General features: G+C 59.1%; 1 non-coding gene across 1 annotated transcript; it reads right to left on the minus strand.

Moving 5' to 3' along the window:
* Nucleotides 1-5,607: 5,607 nt before the first annotated feature.
* On the minus strand, nt 5,608-10,907 carry TICAM2. Its single transcript, XR_005659718.1, has 2 exons — nt 10,782-10,907; nt 5,608-6,004 (listed from the first exon to the last, which is right to left on the minus strand). It is a non-coding gene; the product is annotated as a toll like receptor adaptor molecule 2 (transcript).
* Between the last annotated feature and the right edge of the window lie 3,357 nt (nt 10,908-14,264).

Consider the following 14,264-nt stretch of genomic DNA (forward strand, 5'->3'; position numbering starts at 1 on the left):
TCCCACCCGATCGCACGTCTATCTACCCCGGCTTTCGGAACGGGGTCTGACGATCGACGGTGTCTACCGTGTGCGGGCGCCGGCCGAGCACCCGGAGGGGACGACGCAACGGAGCCGGTAGCCGGTCTCACCGCCGCCCCCTCGCCCACCTCCTCCCTCTGGCCTGGAACTCCCTCCCCCTTCACGGACGACGCGACCGACCGCCTCCTCCAAGAGGCCTTCCCCGACGAAGCCCTCTTTTCTCCTACTCCCTCTCCCTTCTGTGTTACCTATGCACTCTCGAAGCACTTTTTATCCGCCCCAACCTCGCCCCGTCTAGACTGTAAGCTTCTTGTGGGCAGCTCTCTCATCTCGTGCTCACCCGGGTGCTCAGTAAGGTGCTCTGCGCACAGTAAGCCCCCAGGAAATACCACCGATCTGTTATCTGATGTCTGTCTCCTCTAAGTGCTGAACCAACGCCGTAAATACGACTCGCCTTTCTAAACGTGCGACAGCCGAATAACGGGAGATTATTTAGCACGAGCGAAACCGAACTCGGTCTCTGAAATCCACGGAACGTGATATTTTTTTGACCAACTGCAGAGTCTAGTTTTCATTGCGCGTATCAAGGTTTTAGAGCGTGGGGCCCCCGAGGGAGATAATGATTAACCATGGCGTTCGCTAAGCGCTTGCCGACCCCGTTCTAAGCGCCGCGGGGGACACGAGGTGATCGGGTGGTCCCCCGTGGGGCTCACCGTCCGCATCCCCGTCGTACGGATGAGGGGACCGAGGCGCGGAGAAGTTACGCGACTCGCCCAAAGTCGCCCGGCTGACAAGGCGGCAGAGCCGGGATTAGAAAGTCTCACCTGCGTGTCGCTCCCCAGGGTTCCGCACGGCGCGCTGCGCGCGGGGACTCGGAGGTCGTGGGTTCCGATCCCCACTCCGCCACTTGCCGGCCGGCGAGTCGCTTCGCTTCTCTGGGCCTCGTCACCTCATCCGGAGAATGGGGCTCAAGACCGTGAGCCCCAGGTGGGACGGCCTGATAACCCTCTATCTATCCCAGCGCCTAGAACGGTGCTTGGCACATAGTAAGCGCTTAACAAATATCCTTGTCGTCATTACTACGGTTTTAAAAAAAAAAAAAAAAAGATCCCTCCGGATGGTTAAATCCAGTGGATTAAAACCAATTAACGTCCAGAACTGCGATGAAAAGCATTCTTGCATGTCAAGTTCGGCATTCCCTCTCTCCTACCGATGGTCGTATTCTTGAGACAGCGTGACTTTGTGAGGAAGGTGTTTGCGACTGTCTCTATCCGTAGCCGAACTGTCCCTCCCAACCGCTCGGTACCGTGCTCTGCACACAGTCAGCGCTCAGTAAGTACGACTGAACGCGAGAACGACCTATTCCTTCGACGGCAGGTAGAGGGATGCGCCCCGAGCCCCTGAGGCACGCTACTCGAAAGTCACTGCCTGGGTAAACTTTAAACACGGCACTTTTTACGAGTGCTCATTCTTAAAAATATCTAGACCGCGTATTAAATGACCGCTGATCCCTTTTTGGGTGTACTCTGCTGTGCAAGATTATTTTTCCACCCCGAAGCAGCAGATTTTGGGAGAGTGCCACGGCCTGGCAAGTGAAATAAACTGTGGATGCGCGAGAGAGAGCAGCAGAGGAGCAAGTGGGTTGTAAGTAGGGGATGATCCTGTAAGTTGGCTGGGTTCGGTGGATTTTCTTGAATTTGAGAACCGATCGCCAACTCTCCGTTTGGGGATCAGTCTGATTTTGAAACCCAGCCCCGGAAAGCCGGTCCTGCACAGGTATACCGGTTTAAATGAGTCGCTGACCGTCTTTTCTAAGGTTAAAAAAAGAAGTGCAAAATAAACGCGTCGAGACGAAGCCACGGAGACTCTTACGAAGAGCCGCTCTCAGCCGACACCGCCGACCACCTAATATCGAGGCCCCGTTCCAGAAGACCGGATGGTATTAAACGTACCCGGGGAGAGGGAGAATGACCGTGCTGAGACGTCACCGGGATCGCTAGCCTAATCAGGCTAACGAAGAGGCTGCTTTTTAACAGGAGGAGAGGGCCAGTGTCAATCCAAGGTCTCACAACGAAAACGCTCATAACTGTCCGGACTTTACCGGGGGGGGATCAGGATAAGCAACGAACTACGTTTCTGGCTTTTCACCTGGGTCTGGGTCTCAAAGCGACCAGGAGTAACATTTTGCATTTACGGCCTTTGAAACCTTTCCGATTAGAAATCCCGATAGTCAACTATTTTAAAATCAACCGTGATGGGCTGGAAGAATTTTTTTTTTTAAATAAATAGCACCACCTTGTGACTCACGGGCATAAATACAATCATTTTTCATAATATTTTTGCAGAAGATTATTTCAAAACGTTTTCAAACGTCCAACGTCGTGGAATACACGCCTTCCCCAGGGGAGACCGTGCACGGTAAACCTTTTCCCCGGTGAACATAACCGCTTTCCCATCCCGATTCCCGTTTTCCCATTTCCCATTCTGATTCATCTCGTTTTTAAATAGCGTCGTACCGCCCGCCTTTCCTCCGACGGCCAATTTGGCAACACTAAAACAACTTCTGAAAAGGTAGTGAGCTCATCCGATGCCAGTCCGTCGTCAAGTCCCACAAGGCAGCACCGACCAGGCTACAAAAATTTTTTATAACCGACGGTCTGTACGTCTGCAACCCGGAAAAAGATGTTTAAGTCAGAAGAAACCCGGCCCCTTAAGGGGCGAGGCCGGTAAGGGGCAGACGGGAGGCTGCATTGAAATTTAATTTCGGCTCAATCTCCTCTGGCATTTTACTTTCCAAAAATCGAACAGCACTAAATGGGTGGAGACGGATTTCATAAAAAAGTTACAGCGGGCTAACCTCTCCCCTGAAGTAGCAATCCGATGGATGCAAACTAAAACCGCAACCAAAAAAAAAAAAAAGATTCTGAATGGCAGGAACCCCCCCAAAGGGAAGGAGGCCAAATACTAATCATAATATATATAATAATGGCATTTGTTAAGCGCTTCCTATGTACCAGGCGCCGTTCTGGGAGAGGAGATGTTGTCGACGTCATCTCGCCGTCCCGTGGTGGATTCGGGCCCAAGGAGACTTTCACCGGTGGAATTCAAGCTACGTCCCTCGTGACCGCATCTTCCTCGCTACCTCTATTTCGAGACCCCTGGGAAGCGCCCCATCCATCGCTGGTACCCGCGAGGCACGTACTGTTTGAAGAGAACCGTACCGACGCTCGGGAGGCCGACGGGACCGACTCGGCGGACCCTCCCTGCCCACGGCGAGCTTGGAGTCCAGAGTCTCCTTCGGCTCCCGCCTCGGGTCGGGCTGCGGACGCCACGGGGGCGCGGATGGGGGTGACGGGGGCACCCCGCGGCCCTCGGGCGTGGGAGCGAAACTCCCGCCCAGGGAAGCTCCCTCCCTCCGCAGCGCTCGGGACGGGTCGTTAAACCGGTACCCGGGAAGGGGCGCGGACGGGGACGGGACGGGAGAAAGGAGCCGGAGACGGTGCCGACCCGACGCCCACGGTCACGGCGGCCCACGTCCTCCCGCGGGCAGAGGCCCTGGAAGAGCCTTACCGAACCCTCCGTCGGCTCTCTCCCGGCGCGAGACGTCGACACCCGTACTTCCTGCTGCTGGGGGGGGGCGTGAGGGGAATGCGACGTTTGCCACGTAGTCCAGCTCCGTCTCCCGCATTTCCCCTTTTCAAGGATCCCGAGCAAGTCTCCGGACCCAGGCGGTGACATCACACCCTCCAGAGACCGTAGGGAAGACGGCAGAGACGCTCGCTGACGAGACGTCCTCGATCCCTCGTCCTCCCGAAACACCCCCAGTCCCAGAACGAGGAGCGGGTGGGAAACGGGAATCGGGCCGGGTTCCCCTCGGAGATGGAGGGGGGGGGGGGGTCCAAATGGACCTCTCGGGTGGGCTTCCTCTGCCAGTAGCCCCCGGCCCTCAGGGAACAGGGCTTCCCCGCAGGCGAGGTGGGCCGAACCGGAGAAGCGGAGAGTTTGGGAGGCGTCTCCCGACGCGGTCTCCGGAGCCGGTCTCCACCTCCCCCGCGGCGGGCCTCGGAATGCCGAGAAAGGAAAACCTCCCACCGGACGGGAGGGAAACGAGCTCGCGGATGGGCTTCTCCTTCCGGGGACGGCCGCCCAGCCCTCTGACACAGGGCCACGACTCCACGGCGGGGGTTCCCTCGGCGGAGGGGGAGGTGGGTGGCGATGGCGGGCGATCCGGTCAGTCCTACCTCCGGAGTGCGGAGCACTCAACCGAGCGCCGGGGCGAGGAAATGTAGAAAGAGCAGGCCCAGCCCCCGGTCTCAAAGAGCTCACGGTCTAGCGGAATCGGTGGGGAGGCACGGAGACGGCAGATGAGCTGCTGGGGGGGGGGGGGGCGCTCAGGGGAGGAGCCGGGGTCGTGACTCGTGTCTGCCGTCGGTGACCCGGGAAGGGAAGCGGGCAGGTCCCGGAGGGCAACCGGGCCGGCGCTCTCCCAAAGGTGGGTTCTACCCGCCGGGCCCCGGGTCCGGCCGCGTGCCGAGACAGCCGTGCCCGGTTGAGGCCCGACAGGAACCGGCACGACGGGTGGGAGCGCCAAGGAAAGGCCGGGCTCGCCCGAGGCGAGACGGCCCCGGCCGCCGGCACGACCGGCCAGAAGCAGGCGCGGCGGGTTTTAAACCCAAAACGACGAGACCCAGATTCACAGTCCCGGGGCGGGGCGGGGGGGAGGCGGGAGAGAAGTCAGAAGAGCGCCGGTAGGGTGTCTGCTGAGACGCGCGAGACGTCACACGTGCTACCGGGCGTGTGCGAGTCAGGGTCACGGGTTCTAATCCCGGCCCGCCACCGTCAGCCGGCGACTCTGGGCACTTCACCTCTCGGTGCCTCGGTTACCTCACCTGGCAAATGGGATGAAGACTCACGCGGGGCGACCCGAGTACCCCGTATCCGCCCCAGCGCTCCGACGGCGCTCGGCACGTGGCGAGCGCTTAACGGATCCCGGCGTCATCCTGCCGTGCGCGACGGGCCCCGCGTCTCATCCGTGGCACCGGACGGCGGGAGCTGTCAACTCCTCGGCTGGCCTGAAGGCCTGACGCCCGAAGAGGAGAGACGAAAGGCCGTCTGAAAACCGGCGGGGAGACAGCACTCGAAGTATCGAAAGACTCCAGAGGGAGCAAGGCGACGAAGGCGGATCACGAAAAAACGGAGACCTGAGTTAGGAAGAAGCTGAGAGGGGCAGCTGAGACGGTGCGTGGCTCACTAAGGACCAGATCGCGAGGCCGTTTGGAAACCGGCACCCGTGCCGAAGAACGACCGCTGAGAACCAACCAGAGAAGACGGGGTGGCCTCACGGAAGCCCTGCACGGATAACTAGCGCGGTGCAGAGAGGCGTCAGAGGGAAAGGGCCAGCCGGCTGTTCGAAAGCTCACCCGGGTGCGAACAGGAGAGTTCGGAGAGTGAGTGGCGGGTCAGAGGCAAACGAGAAACTCGGCGGGAGGCGGGAGACCTTTCGACCACCTCCGAGGCCAGCGAAGGAAGCGCCGGATCGAGGAGGAAAAGACGCGCTCCAGAATGAAAAAGGCGACAGCAGAGAAGCACGACTCCTCCGTTTGAGCTTTATTAACAAAGACGCTAAAGGTTCCCGTACCAGACCGGATCTTCCGACAGACACAGGTCAGGGGCGCCGAGTGACCACAGGAACGTCTAAACCACATCGATAAACCAGACGAAATCGAACCACCGGGGCCAGATGACACCTGCTGATGGAATTCGGAGGAGAAGTCATTCCGGCTGCAATGATTTCATTACTCATTCGGCTATTTCATCCAGATACGTCTGCGCTACTCCGTGACATATCCTTGTTTTTCTTCCCGTTCCCACTACTGGGAAATCACTTCTGTCTCTCTGTCTCCCTCATTAGATCGGAAGCTCCTTAAGGGCAGGGCATACGTCTTGCTTCTGTCGTGCTCTTCTGGGTTTTCTCTTCGGTGTCCTTTAAAGTCAGACAGAGGAAAAAAAAAAACAACGAGAGCTTCCTGTTACGTAAGTTACTTCTGTACAAAATTTTGAAAATTTTAGCAGCTTTTTTTTAGCCGGCGTGAAATTCCAGGAGCAGTTTGTTAGCTTCGCTTTCAGTTCCTATACCGATTGCTTATTACCGGAATTTAAGACAACAGGAATTCCACTGCCGGGAAAGATCCTAATACGCAGGCTGTATTCGTCCCTCTCCAGTCGCCCGCTTAAGACGATGTCAGCCGATAAAATTCACACTTTTTAAATCTAACTCATCGAGGGCCACGTTTTTGCTGCATGTGGAATTTCAGTATCTCCCTGGCGAAAGAACAGATCTTCTCAATCAAAGAATAAACTGAAGACGTCTGAGCGGGGCTCAGATCTCAAGCCAGTGGCTTAACGGGGGTAGGGCGAGAGTTAACTGCACGGTGAAGGGACCGCCTAGCCCATATGGGGACCCCCACAAGGGAAACACAGATTTGGAGGACTTGAGTTTAGCACCGGGACGACGAAATAGGGAACCTCTCCTCGCGGCCGCTCCTTTGCCCGCCGGGTGGCAAACGCGGTGGGGTGGGGGGGGGGGGCGTAACCCCAGGGAGTTGGAAGGCCCAAAATACCAGCAGGCTCATGAGGGTAGCCGCCACCGACTCTTCCAGGCGTCCTGTTGCCACTGTCCAAGACGGAGCCCCGGACGGACGGACGGTGGCGGGGCGGGGGTCTCGCCCGATTCTGCCTGGTCTCGCGTTCTTACGTCGGTGAGCATCTTACCTACCACCTGCTGTCTACAGAAACGGTTCCATCACGAGTTACCCTGCCTCCAGTCCTTCTGAGGAAGGTTGGCATCCTCTTGTTTTCCGGAATCAGAGCCTGAGTTCCCCACGAAGATGACGAGGGGGTTACGGTGGCGAATCTGCCGTCCTGGTGATGCCAGACCTGCCGTGGCGTCCCACTCCGATGTCCATCGCCCGCCCTGGCCGCGACCGGGTAGACCCCGTCCTCCTCCGCCCCCTTCCCACAGCCCCACGCGCCGTCTCCTTTCTCCACGGGTCTCGTGCACGGCTCCCAAGGGCCCCAACCCAAGCGTCCCGTCCTCGTGGCCTCCCCACGTCGGCGGCAACCTGCCTCGCCGAGCGCGGCTTCTTCTCTTCGGGGTCGTCCGGGCACCGTTCCACCTGCCCTTTCCCTGCTTTGCAGCCCGCACCCCCTGGGCCCGCAAAGCCGGGACGGGACGGGAGAGGGCGGGCCGGGGTCTGGGCGGGTTGCCGCTTGCCGTCCCCGTCCCGCCCCAGTTCAGCCCGGTTTCCGGGGCTCTGGGAGCCCGGGCTGGAGGTCAGGGGAGGGCCAGCAGCAGCAACGGAGCAAGTATAAGAATAAAAAAGCAGCGCCGGGTGGAGCCAGACACGGGTGTGGGACCGGCCTGGCAGGGAGGTTGCGGGTCGGGAGGGAAGGACTAGCAGGCAAAGGGAGAGGGGATGGGTTCAGGGCACGGAGGAGCTGCGGGGAAACAAAAGTTACCAAGAGCCATGGGGGCAGGGGGGCTTGAGGCGGGAGGGGGGGGCACATCCGGTCATCAGAGAGGGCGGGGAGGCGCCGTCAGGGTGGGACGCATCACGATGACGTGGCTTCTCCGCCAAGGCAAATTCACCTCACTGCCGGGGAACCGGCCTGGTGCCTGCCCCAGGCCACGCAGTGACTTAATGGTAGAGTCTGGGAGGGGAGTGACATCCTCACATCCGCCCAACTAGCTCCCTCCCCCCCGCCTTCAGAGCCTACCGAGAGCTCACCTCCTCCAGGAGGCCTTTCCAGGCCGAGCCCCCCTTCTCCTCCAGCTCCTCCCCCATCCCATCGCCCCGACTCCCTCCCTCCGCTCTAACCCCTTCCCGCCCCACACCACTTGCGTATATCTGTACAGATTCATTATTCTATTTTATGAACGCCGCGCGTCTTACCTACAGTTCTATTTATTTTGACGCCGTCGCCGCCCGTCTACTTGTTTCCTTTCGTTGCCTGTCTCCCCCTCCCAGACCGGGAGCCCGCTGTCGGGTAGGGACCGTCTCGGTGGCCGAATCGTACTTTGCGAGCGCTCGGCGCGGTGCTCCGCACGCAGCGAGCCCTCGATGAAACCGACCGACAACGAATCGATCGGTCGCTCGAGGCTCACTGAGCACCCGCTACGTCGGCAGAGCCGGGTCCTGACCCCAGCTGGGCCAACTGGCCGCTGCGTGACCTTGGCGACTCGCTTGACCTCTCTGCCCCCCCCCCCCCCCCGGTTTCCTCATCCGTAAAATGGAAATTCAATGCCCGCCCTCCCTCCTACCCGCTGCGGGACAGGGACCGAACCTGATCCGACCGCATCGTCATCCGTGGCCCACAGTCGGCATTTAAACCAATATCCCACTTCTCATTATCATCCCGACCCTCGTTCAGGAGTCCTGGCGCGACGGGTTGCCGTAGCTCCGCCTTCGGATGCTCGACACCTTAGAACGGCAATGATGATAATGATCACGGAATCTGCGAAGCGCTTACTATGTGCCAAGCACTGTTCTGAGGGCCTCCATCAGTCCTGTGCGAGTTCTAAGGCCAGAATCGAGCCTTTTGGGGCCAAGGCAGGAGTCGGGAAACGGGAGCTGTTGCACGGTTCAATCCGTGATCCCCTGACGATACTTTCCCCCCCTTTCGCAACCCGCCGATCCACGGGCAATCGATCTTCTACCCAAAACCGGGTACGTAAACCGACTCGGGAGGGAGAGCCGGTTCTGAGACCGGTTTTCGGCCTGAATTCCCAGATGACTTTCAACCCCATCGACGACCGGCCTCTACCCCAAAAGGAATCAAGCTGTCTCAAGAATACGACCATCGGTAGGAGAGAGGGAATGCCGAACTTGACATGCAAGAATGCTTTTCATCGCAGTTCTGGACGTTAATTGGTTTTAATCCACTGGATTTAACCATCCCGGAGGGATCCTTTTTTTTTTTTTTTTTAAAACCGTAGTAATGACGACAAGGATATTTGTTAAGCGCTTACTATGTGCCAAGCACCGTTCTAGCGCTGGATAGATACAGGGTTATCAGGCCGTCCCACCTGGGGCTCACGGTCTTGAGCCCCATTCTCCGGATGAGGTGACCGAGGCCCAGAGAAGCGAAGCGACTCGCCGGCGACAAGTGGCGGAGTGGGGATCGGAACCCACGACCTCCGAGTCCCCGCGCGCAGCAGCGCCGTGCGGAACCCTGGGAGCGACACGCAGGTGAGACTTTCTAATCCCGGCTCTGCCGCCTTGTCAGCCGGGCGACTTTGGGCGAGTCGCGTAACTTTCCGCGCCTCGGTCCCCTCATCCGTACGACGGGGATGCGACGGTGAGCCCCACGGGGACCACCCGATCACCTCGTGTCCCCGCGCGCTTAGAACGGGGTCGGCAAGCGCTTAGCGAACGCCATGGTATCATTATCTCCCTCGGGGGCCCCACGCTCTAAAACCTTGATACGCGCAGCAGTGAAAACCAGACTCCGCAGCTGTTCAAAAAATAGTATTAGTATTAGGTATTAAGTTCCGTGGATTTCAGACCGACAGTTCGGTTTCGCTCGTGCTAAATAATCTCCCGTTATTCGGCTGTCGCACGTTTAGAAAGGCGAGTCGTATTTACGGCGTTGGTTCAGCACTTAGAGGAGACAGACATCAAAATAACAGATCGGTGGTATTTCCTGGGGCTTACTGTGCGCAGAGCACCTTACTGAGCCCGGGTGAGCACGAGATGAGAGAGCTGCCCACAAGAAGCTTACAGTCTAGACGGGGACAAATCACTCACAAGACGCGCGTGCGAGGTTGGGGCGGACAAAATTGAAAAGCGGCGAGCGGGGTTCAGTGGAAAGGGCCGGGGCTTGGGAGTCGGGCGTGGGTTCTAACGTCCCCTCCGCCGCTTGCCAGCTTGGGGCAAGTCACGGCATTCTCCGGGCCTCAGTGACCTCATCTGGAAAATGGGGATGAAGCCCGGGGCCCCAGTGGGCCGACCTGATCCCCCCCGGCAACGGCGCTGGGCCCATCGCAAGCGCTTAACCGAGGCCATCGTTACGATCCCGGCTCTGCCCTCGTCGGCTGCGTGACCGTGAGCGAGTCGCTTCACTTCTCCGGGCCTGCGGTTACCTCGTCTGGAAGACGGGGATGAACTGCGAGCCTCACGTGGGACCACCCGATCCCTGTGGTCTCCCCAGCGCTCAGAACAGGGTTCTGCACGTAAGCGCTTAACAGATACCGACATTATTATTCTCCGTGCCTCAGTGACCTCATCTGCAAAATGGAGATGAACTGCGAGGCTCCCGTGGACCACCCGATTCCCCTGTATCTCCCCAGCGCTCAGAACAGTGCTCCGCACGTAGTACATGGCTTAACAGATGCCAACGTTATTTTATCAACAGACGACCCACGAACCATCAATCCAGAATTCGCCCACCCTGAGGGAGGGACTGGGCCGAAACGGAGGCCCCGACTTCATCGCATCCGGCCCCCGCCGGCACATTCATTATTTTAAAACGGAGCCTGGGGGGGGGGGCGGGGGGTCCCTTTTTCCACGTCAAAGCACGGCCGGTGTAGCCTTTCCTTTCGACCGAAGATTTTTTTTCTCTCCCCCTCACTAGATTGAACTTTCCAAGCGTGGGCTAAATGGCCTGAGGCCGGCCAGCTCCCTCCCGAAGAAAGAGCGATGGGAAACCTGGAATCCGCAGAAGCTGGAGAGGGAGCCCCGCCCCACCCTCCCGCCGCTGACCTTCTTCTCAACGTGTCCAGCGGAGGCTCTCGTCCCGAAGGGCGACTGCAACCACCGGCCTCCTCGCCCGCCTCAACACTGGCCTCTTCGGCTGGAGCTCCGTGCGCATGCGCTGCGCACGCGCCTCCCTGCCGCGCGCCGCCGGGCGAACGAGCTCGCGCCGGGTGGCGCCGCCCTGTCTCCCGCGCGCCCCCTCAGCTGGCGGCCTCGCGCGCGCGCGCCCATCCCGGAGCCAATGATAGTAATGATGTCGGTATTCGTTAAGCGCTTACTATGTGCCGAGCACTGTACCAAGCGGCTGGGGGATACGGGGTCATCAGGTTGGCCCGCGTGAGGATCGCGGTCTTCATCCCCATTTTCCAGACGAGGTAACTAGGCACCGAGAAGTGAAGGGACTTGCCCAAAGTCGCCCAGCTACGAGTGGCCGAGCCGGGATTCGAACCCACGACCTCTGACCCCAAAGCCCGTGCTCTTCCCGAGCCACGCACGCTGCTTCTCTGCTAAGAAGCAGCTCGGCTGCTTCCGGATTGAGGTCGCTGAGGCCCAGAGAAGTGAAGTGACTCGCCCAAGGTCGCACAGCCGGGATTCGAACCACGACCGCCGACTCCCGAGCCCGGGCTCTGGCCACGGAGCCGCGCCTCGTGCCCAGAGGGGGGAAATGGAGGCCCCGGCCTCCCTTGGGCGTCCTATCTGGCTGAGGAATAATAATGTCGGTATTTGTTAAGCGCTTACTATGTGCAGAGCACTGCTCTAAGCGCTGGGGCATTTTATTATTATGCATGGCATTTGTTAAGCGCTTAACTATGTGCCAGGCACTGTGCTAAGCGCTGGGGCGGATACAAGCGGGTCGGGTTGGACACAGTCCCTGTCCACGGGGCTCACGGTCTCAATCCCATTTTACAGATGAGGTGACTGAGGCCCAGGAAGTGAAGTGACTTGCCCCAAGTCACACAGCTGACGAGTGCAGAGTCGGGATTAGAACCCGTGACCTCTGACTCCCAAGCCCGGCCTTCCACTGAGCCAACGCTGCTTCTCCTAACTGTGGTATTTGTTAAGCGCTTACTATGTGCGAAGCGCTCTTCCAAGCACTGGGGAATACAAGGTGATCAGATTGTCCCATGTGGGGCTCAGAGTTTTAATCCCATTTGACAGATGAGGTAACTGAGGCCCAGGGAGTGAATGCCTTGCCAAAGTCACACAGCTGACAAGTGGCGGAGCCGGCATTAGAACCCAAGCCCACGCTCCTTCGCCGAGCCACGCTGCTTCTCTCGGTGATGATAATGTTGGTCTTCGTTAAGCGCTTACTATGTGCAGAGCACTGTTCTAAGCGCTGGGGCACACAGGTTGTCCCACGTGAGGCTCACAGTCTTAATCCCCATTTTACAGATGAGGTAAATGAGGCACGGAGAAGTCGAGTGACTTGCCCACGGTCACACAACTGACAAGTGGCAGAGCCCGGATTTGAACCCATGATTTTCCCCCTTCCGCGGGACTGAACCCACTGAAAACCACTAGAGGGACACGCTGGGCCCCGCTCGCAAAAACCATCTCCCTTCTCCCACTGAGGTACCCGGAGACCTCCCCCGGGGTTTCTGGAAATGTCGTGGAGGAAAACCGGACAGGATCCGGTCACGGATGGGATGCGGGGCCTCGCAGGGAGAGGGACCGGAGGCTGGAGGGAGATTTGGGCGGTGCTTTGCGCGGAGTAAGCGCTTACCAAATGCCGTCATCATCATCATCATCATCATCATCATCATCATCATCATCAATCGTCATCTGGGTAGGTCTCTGAACTCCGTTCCGGTCTGAGGAATCTTGCCGAGGCAGGTCCACAGAGGTTGTGAGGGGAGGCTAGCGATGGGGGTGTGCAGAAGCCCCACGCTTAACTGCTCCAGGTCTGGCTTTTTCATGGTATCCGTTAGGCGCTTACTACGTGCTAGGCATCGCACCGAGCGCCGGGGCAGCTACAAGCTAATCAGGTTGGACCCGGTCCTTCTCCCACCTGGGGCTCACGGTCTCCGTCCCCGTTTTACAGAGGAGGGAACTGAGGCCCGGAGAAGCGAAGTGACTCGCCCGAGGTCACACAGCAGACAAGTGGCGGAGCCGGGATTAGAACCTAGGTCTTCTCTCGGGCCCGTGCTCTACCTAAGCCACGCTGCTTCTCGCGCGGAACGGAGTGGCTTGGGAGTGGATGAGCTCCCCGTGGGCTTGGGTGTGAACCGAGACTAGAAAGGGACCCCCAAATTGAGCCTGGAGGAACCCCTAGAGTTGGCGCGGGAGGAGGCAGAGGAAGAGACGGGCAACGAAGACCGAGAAGGATCGGCCCGTTGGTGAGAAGAGAAAGAGGAGGGAACTGAGTCAGAAAAACGGGCTTAGCTAGGGGTTCGGGAAGGAGGGAGGGGTCCCCGGTGTCACAGGCAGCTGGGAGATGGAAGAGGATTTGGATAGAGTATGGACAGAGTCCGGTAGACTGGGCAAGAGAGAGGATTGGTGACCTCGGAGGTGGTGGTCTCAGCGGAGCCAAGTAGGCAGGCAGCAGATAACAGAGGATCAAGAAGGGAATCGAAGAGGGGCTCAGTGGAAAGAGCCCGGGCTTGGGAGTCAGAGGTCGGGGGGTTCTAATCCCGGCTCTGCGACTTTGGGCAGGCCACTTCGCTTCTCCGGGCCTCGGCTCCCTCATCTGCAAGACGGGGAGGAAGAACGTGAGCCCCACCCGATCACCTCGGATCTACCCGCGCTTAGAACGGCGCTCGGCACGTAGCGGGCGCTTAACAGATGCCGTTCTCGTCATTGACGGACGGAGGCATCGGGTGTGTACGACCCTCTCGAGGCGCTCGGACGGGAATGACTCGAGGCGCTCGGACGGGAGTGAAAGGTGCGCGGCTCGATGGTGCGTCAGGGTGCGGAGAAGGTTTCTTCTGAGGGGAGGGAGAGCTGACGTATTTGAAGGCGGGGGGAGGGGACCCCTGGCGAGTGAGCAGTTGAAGATGACAGTCGAGGAGGGAAGAAGAGTTGGGCGGGGAGGGGTGGGGGTCGAGGCCGGCGCGTGAAAGGGTCGCTCTGGAAAGCGGATGGGAGATCTCCTCTTGAGAGCCAGCCAAGAAGGAGAAGAGAGTGGATGGCGGGGGGGGGGGGGGCGGGCAGGAGCTGGGAGACGAGGGGGACCTCATGCTCGACGCTCTCGACTCTCTCGACAAAATAGGTGTCGGGGTCACGGGGAAGGAGAATGAGGAGCTGGAGGCTCTGGGGGCTTCGGGAGGAGTGACAGGTCTGGAATAACCGGTGGGAGGAGAAGTAGTGTTGAGTGGAAGAGAGGGCGGAATTACAGCAGCGACGAATTTGAGGTTATCGGGAGATGGGCCCGATGCCCGTCGGTTTCTCCCGACAGCACGCCACGGACAAAGATATTGAAGCCTACCGGGAGATGAGCCAGGCCTGGGGTCGGTGGGCGAGATCGACGGAAGGACAGGATAGATCTAAAAC

Source organism: Ornithorhynchus anatinus, unplaced genomic scaffold (assembly GCF_004115215.2).
Source record: "Ornithorhynchus anatinus isolate Pmale09 unplaced genomic scaffold, mOrnAna1.pri.v4 scaffold_31_arrow_ctg1, whole genome shotgun sequence".
NCBI classification, from domain to species: domain Eukaryota; kingdom Metazoa; phylum Chordata; class Mammalia; order Monotremata; family Ornithorhynchidae; genus Ornithorhynchus; species Ornithorhynchus anatinus.